Source organism: Calonectris borealis, chromosome 11, assembly GCF_964195595.1.
Source record: "Calonectris borealis chromosome 11, bCalBor7.hap1.2, whole genome shotgun sequence".
NCBI classification, from domain to species: Eukaryota; Metazoa; Chordata; class Aves; order Procellariiformes; family Procellariidae; genus Calonectris; species Calonectris borealis.
Genome location: NC_134322.1, coordinates 8,947,135 through 8,956,188, shown reverse-complemented (window position 1 = coordinate 8,956,188; position 9,054 = coordinate 8,947,135).

The window sequence follows — 9,054 nt, the reverse complement described above, 5'->3', positions numbered from 1 at the left end:
AGGACAGCCACGGTTACATCAGGCGGGATTAGGAAGAATAAGGCTACAAATGTTGCAGTGCTTAAGACAACCACTAACTAATGGGGGCTCGGAGGGCAGGCCCCAGGGGCAGGCGGCTCCTCGCAGGGCTCCTGGTGCTGTTTTGAAGGAGCTGGGGCAGGCAGCGGGCAGCGGGCAGCGGGCAGTGGGCAGCGGGCAGCGGGCAGCAGGCAGCGGGCAGCGGGCAGGCTGGCCAGGAGGTGAGGGAGACTCCTGGTCCCTGCATGGCAGCCGTGCCCATGGGAAATGAGGAAGTTTGATGGTAATTAGGAATATTTAAGGAAAACCATACCAAGCGCGTGACCCTGAGGTTGTCCCATGGAGGCAGAGACACAAGCCCTCCGATGGAGCAGGAGGCACCAGCCCCGCGAGGCTCAGCAAAATGGGTTCAAAAGCAATGGGGGAACTGAGCCTTGCAACGGAGATGACCGAGAAACTGGTATTTTAGCTGAAGCCATCCCGTCCCGACTCTCTTACGGTTAGCACGGAGCTTTGTGCGGTGTTTCTGCAGGGCTACGGTTGTCTCCCACCCCTCTGAAGAGGGCAAGGAAGGAAAGCAGGGAGGATGCCTGGTACTGCAGCGAGATTCCGCTCCCCGGGTCACCCGGGGTGACGCGAGCAGCCAGCCATGGCCTTCAGATGCCTCCTCCCAGCTGCCTCTTCCATCAGCTCTCTGACCGCCTGCTCCGCCACGCACCGGCTCTCCCATCGATCAGCCGTCCAGACTTTCCCTCGCCCGCCGGACGGCTCTGCCGGTGCTCCCTGCAGGTGCCGCAAGTCGTGTTCAAAGAATTCCTACAACCACAGCATCCCGCGCCACTCCACCGGGGGAGCAGCCTGGGCGGCCGTGCTGCTGCCCAGAGGGGTTTTGCTTTTTCCCCTTCAGACCCTCGTCCTCCTGAACCCTATCCCACATTTCGGCTGCATCTTCTACAAAAGCCTCTCGGCTAAAGCAAACCAGGACAGGTTCGCCTGCAGGCAGATGGATGCGCAGCCACGACCGCAGCAGGAGTGCCGCCACATGTCCATCTTAAGACCTGAGCAGGAGACTGTCCAGACCCAGCAACTGAGATGTCAACCATCCTTAAAACCACATTTCTGTGCCAGCCCTCCGATGCGCCCTCAGGTCGGATGCTTTCACAGCAGGGCACAGAGCCGAGCATCTCATCCTCAGATCCCTCTTCCTCCCCAATCAGCGCCATCAGGGAGCTCCTGCCTTTCCTCCTTGGCACGTGGGCTCGGGACAGTCGGGCACAGCCACCCTCCAAGGCTGGAGGAATCCCCTCTCCTCTCTCAGCTTTCCTGCTGGAAAGCAAAGGTGGGTGGTGAGGACCCTGCAGAAAGGGAGCAGCCAGCTCCTTGCTCTTCCTCCCACCCTTTCTGTTGCCATTTTGCTGCCATTTGCAGATTCCCAATGCTTAGTCTCGGCGTCCAGCTGACCACTGAGTCATGCCAAGGTCCAGCGGCCAAGGAGAAGCACGCACAGCTCATGGAGACACCCTAAACCCTCTTGCTGACTCTGCTCCGTGCCTGGTCCTGGGGTCCCAGCCCACCCCCACGCTGTTACCACCAGTCGCAGACCTTGGTGCCGCAAGGACCCTGCTTGCCCTTTCCCTGTCCCCGCCGCAGCCACCCCTCCTGTGCTTGCCACCCGCCTTCCTGGAAGAAGATGGCACGTGTGCTGAAGAGCCTCCCTTGAGCACAGCCACTGAATCGCACTCCAGATGACTAATTTGCGCCCTAATTGGTGTGGAAACGAATGCCAGAAAGCACTGGAATACCGAGAAGTGAAGCTCTCCATCTTGGCTTCCTTCAGGGAAATGGTCTTAATTAAGAGTCTGTCTTGCAAAGAGAGATAATTTCCAGCTGCGTGTTGAAACAGGAGCCAAGGTGGAGGTTGTCACTGAGACTGGCGTCTTCTCCTCGCTGGGTCCACTTGGCCATTGTAAAGCAGATCTGGGGTGCAGGTTCCTCAGACCTCTGCATGTCCAGGGCTTAGCCAGCCCTACCTAGACCTGCAGGACATCCCCATGGTGCTTGCACCTCCATTGGTGTTCCTCAGCCCCAAGAGCACCTTCCCATTTTTGTCCGCACATTGGGCCCCACCAGAAGCAGCTTCCGTCAGAAGTGGCCGTATTGGTTGCAGGAGGCCATTTTACCAGCCTGGGCTGTACTGGCTCCAGCGGTGTTGACTCCACGCCTATAATCTCCACCAGTATTTGCATTACAGTTGTTCAAACTTCATGTCACTCATTGATTGCCCTTGAGCTCTCCGTTGAGGCTTTTCCCTGGTGTATTTGCTCTGGACAAGCAGTCACATCCCCGCTCCCCTTGGCGGGTGGTCCTGGCCATCCCCCACATCTGGCACCCCTTCCTACCCTGGCCGACGGGAACATGCCAGGAGTGGTTGCACATGGCAAGCAAACTGGAGTGGCCTCGTGTTGCTTTGCTGGGTGTGCTGGAGCCCACGGCACCACGCCAGCACCGTGGGAGATACCCGGTGAGCCCTGGCACCGGTGGGAAAGGGATACAGGCTGCCATGGAGAGCTGCTGGACCTGGCGCTGCTGCCTTCAGAGCACGGCTGGCATTGAGACGCCCCAGCCCCTTCCCCATGGCCTCGCCGTGCACAGCTGTTCCCTTAGAAATAGCTGTTGCCATGGTTTTTCCAAAGAAAACACATCTCTCCCCCCCTTCCCCACCACCACCACTCCCCACCTCCTTAACCTTGTGACAGCAGTGATGACGCGGCTCCCTGAGAAAGGCCACTTCATGTAACTATGGTAACAATTAGCTTTCTCTTGATTTTACCTCGGGGGTGATGCTAGGGAGAGGGACCCAGAGCTGCTCTCCCGCAGCGGGTGCTTCCCCCAGCCTCGCACCCAGAGCTGCGGCTGGCACGAGCCAGCTTGCCGCTGCAGCATCCTGGGCAGATGCCTCACTAGGACTAGGGATGTCTGCAATCCCCCTTTATCTCGGGTGGCAGGGACATGCCCTCCATGTCCTTTGTAGTGGGATGTGCCCCGGGATCCTACGCAAGCCCTAAGCATCTCAGCAGGGCTCCGCCAGCCTCCTGCAGCGGCCGGTGTGGGGAACTGGCCAGGGGAGCATCCCCCAGGCACGAGGAATGGTGGGAGCATCTGCATCCCCCAGGCTCACCCCAGAAGTGTGGGGGAAGGAAAGGGGGAAGAAGCCGGGTGTGCCGGAGAAGGGCTGGGAGCCAACTGGGATTTCGGCGCTGGGGCACGTTGGGGACATCCGTAGCCTGGATGAGCGGTCTGCAACGGTGCCTCTGCTCCCAGCAGCGGGCGGGTAAACACGGTGCGAAGCTGCTCCTTGGGTACATCAGAGTCACAGCTGCCGACTGCAGCAACTAAAATAAGCGTTTGCCTGCTTTTTATTCCTCCGAGCCCAGCAGAGCCCACTCAGCGCCAGGAGCGGAGCTGGAGTCTATTCTTAGCCCTGCAGGGAAGGGAGCGGGAGTCCCTGCGCTGCCGCCGCGCAGGGCGGGGGGCTGCCAGGTCCCATCCCCTCCCGGTCCCCAGGAGCCTGGCCCGACCCCAGGGGGACACCGAGGCAGGAGGGACTGCACCCCGAGGGGGACAAAGTCCTACTTTTTGGTCGAGGAGGAGTTGGGGAGACAGCGGGAGGGAGGGATGCCCCAGCACCTCTCTCAGCATCGCTGCAGGATTCAGCGTCTCCGGGGAGTGGCTGCAATGCAGGCAGCTTTGGAAGGGGTCCCCGCTCCTGCAGAGCTGCTTTTCTGCCTGGGCATGGGGGAGAGTGGGGGACCTGGAGTCACAGCTCCTGCTGCCTCCAGGGAGAGGAGGTTTAAGGGGAGTTAAGGGGTCTGAGCTGAGAGTCACCCCTCACCCCATGCTGTGCCAGGATCAGACCTGCTTTGCCCAGACCCAGCCATGAGGTGCTGCTGCCTGCCCCAACGGGTTTCGATGTGTGCTGCAGCCCATGGTGGCTGGGGAGCCACCAGCCGCTAGCATCACCCCATCCCCGCATTGCACTGGGGGGCCTGCTCAGCAATGCAAGGAGATTTGAGGTGACCCCCAAACTGGTCCGGTGGAGCAGCGGGCACAGTACAGTGAGCAAAACACCCACGGTCAGGCACACCGCAGCCAGCCCAGCGCTTGGCTCCACTCTCCATCCCAGACCTGAGAGGACGAGGGCAGGGTGGGGGGCAGGCAGGGATGCAGCTGTGCACGGAGGGCCGGGGGGCCACGGGGAAGAAGCCCTGGCTCCATAGCAACAGGTACTTGCCACGTAATGGAGTCCTTTCCGCTCGGCCTCCGCAGCCGCCAGCCTTATTCGCATGGCCATAAATAATTCAATTTTCTCATTCACACACATGAATGCTGCGGGCCGGGGCTCCGGGTACGCTCAGCCTCCATCTGTCCAGGGGGGAAGGGGGAGGCAGGGCCTGATAATAGACTCCAGCATTTGTTTAACATGGATGAGTGTGGCCAGATGGCCTGGGGACGGGAGGTGGGGATGGGGAGGTGGGAGGTGAGGGATGCTCCAGGGTGCTCCTGGCACCCTGAGCTTCCCCTGGATGAGGAGGGGAGGAGAGCAGGGGACTGGTGCAGGGGTGAGCTCTGGCACCTCCAGATCAACCCTGGCACCTCCAAATCAGCCTTGGAGACATGGACTTTTGGGCTGGGAGTGGGTTAGGTGAGGCAGCCCTTCTTTGCACCGTGCCTTTGGTGCCTTCCTGACCGGGATGGGAGAAGTGCTGGGCTGTGCTGAGGATCACCCCAGTCTCTGGTGAGACCCCGTCTCGGTGTGAGCTGGGAGCAGGGGAGTCAGTCCAGAACTGAGTTAATTTGACTGGAGGTGCCAAAGGGGAAGGGGCAAGGGGTGCTGCCACTCACCACCCCGTCCCGCACTGCCGGGCAAGGGCCAGCAGCCCCCAAAACCACCCCAGAGAATAACATTCCCGGTGACGGAGAGACACATTGCAGCTCGCTAGCGCAATTAGCAGGCTCTGGGCCACCCCCTGGCAGGAACGCGGGGGGCTGGCAAGAGAAAACAAGGGAATTAGCGGGGTTAAGAGGCTGCGCTTGAAAAGCCTGCGATCGCTGCCGAGGAGCCGGCGCCCGCTGCGTGCACACGCTGAGCCGGGCTGGGAGGCGAGGGATGCTGGCTACTGCCCGATGGCATCGGTTCCTCACATTCCCCGCTGCGGCTTGGGCACAATCCAGCCCAAAGCGTGCCGAGGGCGGCGTGAAAGCCAGCACCTTCCTCCCCTCTCGGTGTCTGACCAGAGGGAGCTGTCGCTCTGGCACACGGCGACAGCCTGAGCCTTGGGTGGGCTCGGACCCCGATGAGAAAATACAGACCAGGGAGGAGCCTTGAAGGTGGAATTGGTCACTTCGCCTTAACTCTGCCTCTCATGGGCTCCTCGCCACCAGACCAAGGTCCCGACCTCATTCACTACCCGGAGAAATCCCCGTTGGAGACCCCATCCCTGCTCAAGACAGTGGCGAGCAGGCGCTTAGCCTCGAGCTCAGACGCCGTCTCGAATTGAAGCCTACAAAGCCGGCAAAGGAAATTCGGATGCTGCCAGAAGGAGGGTCAAGAGAGGAGCCCGCGCTCCGGCGGTGTTATCCGTCACCAGCATTGGAAGAGTTTCCCCCGTGGGAATGGGGGGAGGTGGAAGCGCCTGCCGGGGGGAGCTGGGAGTGTAACCAGCTCGCACGCTGGCATTCCCGAGTGCCGCGACGTATTTGGGTACGACACGTGTGTATGTATGTATATTTGGGTGCCTTCACGCAGAGCCATGAATTCTCTTCTGGTTACACGCTCTCGCAGAATTCTGAAGCAGTAAAAGAGGATCAGCTAGATAGCGCATCCCCGGCCCATCGGGCACGGCCAGACACTACTCCACAACTCCTCCCGCGTGTTGTACGTCCCCTGCCTGCTCCGTGTGTCCATCCGCACGGACCAGAGCCAGACCCCATGCCCCGGGTCTGTTCAGCTGGACTCGCACCTTTTAGCACCGCTGGAACAACAGGCAATCCACACTCATGCTCATGTAGTATTAAATTAACTCCTGCTTGCCGTGGCTGCTGCTCAAGCAGCCCCTGCCCCACGCACAGTGCAGGGAGGGGATGAGCACGACTGCATGCCTGGGAGCCAACCCCCCGGCAGCTCTCCGCCATGGACCCTGCACCCTGCTCCGAGCACCCCCCCGGGAGCTGCCCATGGAGCAGCAGCCTCAGCCTCCCCAAAGCCCCCCCTGAAGCAAGTCCCCCCAAAGCACCCCGAAGCACTACATGCTGGGGTGCAGAGCGCAGCCGGAGCTCCCCAGCTGATGGGCTGTGCCCATGGGATGCACTCACGGCAGCGAGGGGGGCAAAGGTGGTAGAGCATCGCAGGGGACCGTGGGCACTCCCCCCAAATCTCCCAGGCACAGCCGGGAGGCACAGGCTGTGCCCCTGCACTTTGGCTGCTGCCAGGTTGGGTAAATGCCAAGGCCACCCAGACAGAGATTTCCACCCATCAGACAATTTGCATTTTGCCTTTTCCACCCAAAAACCAGGCCCAGCCCAAGCCCTCTGCATCTTTTGAGGGATGGATGGCAGAAACGTGCCGCTGCTTATTCCTTCAGCTCCCAGCACTGCAGGAGCGGGACGCGGAGAGCCCAGCTCCGGCAGGCTCCTCTCTCCCAGGATGCCAGGGGCAGCTGCATTCTCAGGTCCTCAAGGATGGAGCTGCTGGAGCATGGTCCCCTTCCCCGCCTGCCCCACGTCCTCATGCCACCTGCCCCTGGGAAGGCTGCAGAGGCAACCCAGGCTACTAGCCATGGAGTTTGCCCCAGTTGCCTTGCTCCCATCACGGCTGCCGGTGTGACCAGCGGCTCTGTAGCTGCTGGGAGCCCACGCAGGCTCCAGTGGATCTGGATCTGCAGGCAGCTGTGGGCTCGGGAAGACCTGCACGGGCTGCCCAGTGAGAGGCGCCGGGGAGTTTGGTGACTTGCACGGTCACCGCTGGGATATGTCCCATAGGAAGGGACGTAGCCTTCCTCTCACCAGGAACGCACACGCCAATCCTTACACGTACATCTCCACCCTGCTCTTCTCCGAGCCTCTGCCAGGTCCCAGACCCTTTTTCTACCCCGCTCCTTACCCGCACATCTGAGAGACACCGAACGGAGGCACTTACCTGCCACTCGCCCCATCAGAGCTGGAAGGACAATGGGACAAAGCCCTGGGGACCTGGCAGAGATGGTCCTTCTCCCCCCAAGATGAGGAGGGCAGCTCCTCTCCCCCTGCCCCTGCCTGCTCCTACAACGTGCACCACAGCTCCTGGCATCACCCATGGCTCCTGGCATCACCCCTGGCCCCTTGGGTTGGGTGGGTTTCATGAGGGTCCCCTTGATGAGGACCACAGCAGGGACAAGGAGATGCCCAAGGCATCTGTCCAAAGGGGTTCGAGGTGGTCTGGAAATGCCGGCTGGCAGGGGATGAAGACCCTGTAGACCCCCAAACCTCGGTGCTACCCCAGGTGGGAGCATCCCACCCCCTTTATGGGAGCAGGGACTTGCCACCCCAGGGGTTTTGTTATCCCAGGGGTTTTCCTGTCTTCTGGAATAATCCCTGTGTCCTACCTGGAGGTATGGGGAAGGTGGCAGGGTCACAGTGGAGGACAGAAGTGACCGGTTGCAGGTGGGGGTGCCCCGTCCGGTGTTTGGATTCCCGGGGGACCCTGGCGGGCTGCAGCCCCGAACGCCGCCGGCGGCGTTCGGGGCTGCAGCCCGCCGGGGTCCCCAGTGGGATGGGGGGGTCATGGAGCGCGTCCTTACCTTGGAGGAGCCTCTACGGGGAAGGGATGCTGGACCTGGCTTGGGGTACCCCGGTCCCGGGAGAGCTGCGGCAGCGGAAGCGGGGATGGAGTGGGATGGGATGGGATGGGATGGATGGGATGAGATTGGGTGGGATGGATGGGTGAGATGGGTGGGATGGGGTGGGTGGGATGGATGGGTGGGTGGTCTGGGGGCTGCAGGTCCCCCCGCTCTCAGGTGCGGAGACAATAGCCAGGGCTCCTGTTGCAGCTGCAGACTGTCTCTTTAAACCCCTCACCAGCCCACAGGTGGCCCTGTCACCACCGTGGTCATCCATGACGTCATCGGGAGGGAGGGAAGGGGAGGAGGAGGAGGAGGGGGGAGAAACGCGATCCCCCTCCACAGCAAAAGTCCCCGAGCGCCCATGGCAACAGATTGCAAATGTCACTGCGCATCAGCCGGGAGGAGGCTGCCGGGCTGCCCCCCCCCACGGGTGACACGGGGGGAACAGGATTGTCACGCCTCGGGTGGCATGGGGGGGACAGGCCTGTCGTATCACGGGTGGCCTGGGGGACACACAGGGCTATCACTCCCATGGGTGACACGGGGGTAACAGGGCTGTCACGCCACAGGTGGTACGGGGGGGGACGACAGGGCTGTCATCCTATGGGTGGCAGGGGGGGACAGGGCTGTCATCCTGTGATGGGTGCATGGTAGGGTATAGGGCTGTCACCCCATGGGTGGCACAGGGGCAGACAGGGCTGTCACCCACATGGGTGGCACAGGGGCAGACAGAGCTGTCACCCACATGGGTGGCACAGGAGGGACAGGGCTGTCATCCTATGGTGGGTGCATGGGAGGGGACAGGGCTGTCACCCCACGCAGGGAGCTGGCTGTGGGCTGAGCAGGAGGGCAGGTCCAGCTCTCTCCACGGGATGTGGAGCAGCTGGGTGCCCCCCCCCCCGCCCAGACACCCTGCTGCAGGGGTGGGTGCTGGTCCCTGCCTGTCCCCTGCGCTTAGGGGATCCCCATTAGCCAGCGGTGGCACCCAGCCCCAGCCATCCCCATGGGCACCCCGGGAGGACCAGGCACCCCAGTGAGCCCCCAGCCCCTGGGGTCCCACCTGGGCTCTGCCCCTGCAGCAGGGTGTTTTGCAAAGGCCAGGAGAGTTTTGGAAGGTGTTTAAAGCAGATCTTGCCTTCAGGCAGAGACAAGACAACCC